Raw genomic sequence first — 896 nt, forward strand, 5'->3', positions numbered from 1 at the left:
CTGGTTTATCTCGTCAAATACCGTTGCGAGTTTCAGGTCTCTGTGCAGGGTGGTGTTTCGCACAAACCACTCGCAGCCGGTGATGAGTCTTGCTACCTTATTTTGAATAGCCTGGATCCTTTTTTTTGGCTGTCGCATGCCAAGCCCCAGATTTGGCACCCATATTTCCAGTTTGGTGCTATTATCTGTTTGTAAATTGTCAGCTTGTTGGATAGCGACAATTTACTGCGCGAACAAAGTAGCCAGTAGTGCTTCGCCACCTTAGCACGTAGGCGTGTTCTGATGTCAGAACAGAAATTATTGCATGCTTTTACTCATTTAAAATTTTTTTTTATTATTTCTTTTTAAAGCTTATAGGGAACTCCAGCAACCCCTTTTCAGCCCATTTTTGAGCCCTGGCTAACTTAAGTTAGCAATATCTAAATTTGTAACATTATTAATATAAAAAAAAAAGTCACAGATAACAAATTAAAAAATGACATGTGGGTAAGTCAGTGTCAGCTCTCCCTCTTTCAAGGAGATCGAAGAATGAGGTCCAGCCGATTCCTTGACCACTCAGCCTTTCATGATAACGACTCGAATTTGGCTTAAAATCTCTATGCAGGGTGGTGTTCCGCATCCGACGATGAGTCTCAAATCGCTGTTCTGGAAAACCTGGATCCTTCTGACTTGGCTATCCCAAGGCATACCGAGATTTAGCATTCTTACTTTCAGTCAGATAGGGCCTATGATTCCCTTTGTAATTGTAAATAAATCACCACGGAACCGAAACTGGTGCTTAGGTGCCCGCCCATAAATTTGTTATCCTGAAATTATTTTAAGGCACATAAAAATGCATCAAAAGATGCATTTCATCGGCAGTGTAGGTGATATGACCTTGAAGAAAATCAACCCGC

General features: G+C 41.2%; 2 annotated features.

The window, feature by feature from the left end:
* Window positions 1-289: part of a mobile genetic element that runs on past the window's edge.
* Window positions 290-535: 246 nt separating this feature from the next.
* Window positions 536-715: a mobile genetic element.
* Window positions 716-896: the final 181 nt, after the last annotated feature.

This window comes from Drosophila melanogaster, chromosome 2L, assembly GCF_000001215.4.
Source record: "Drosophila melanogaster chromosome 2L".
Classification (NCBI taxonomy): domain Eukaryota; kingdom Metazoa; phylum Arthropoda; class Insecta; order Diptera; family Drosophilidae; genus Drosophila; species Drosophila melanogaster.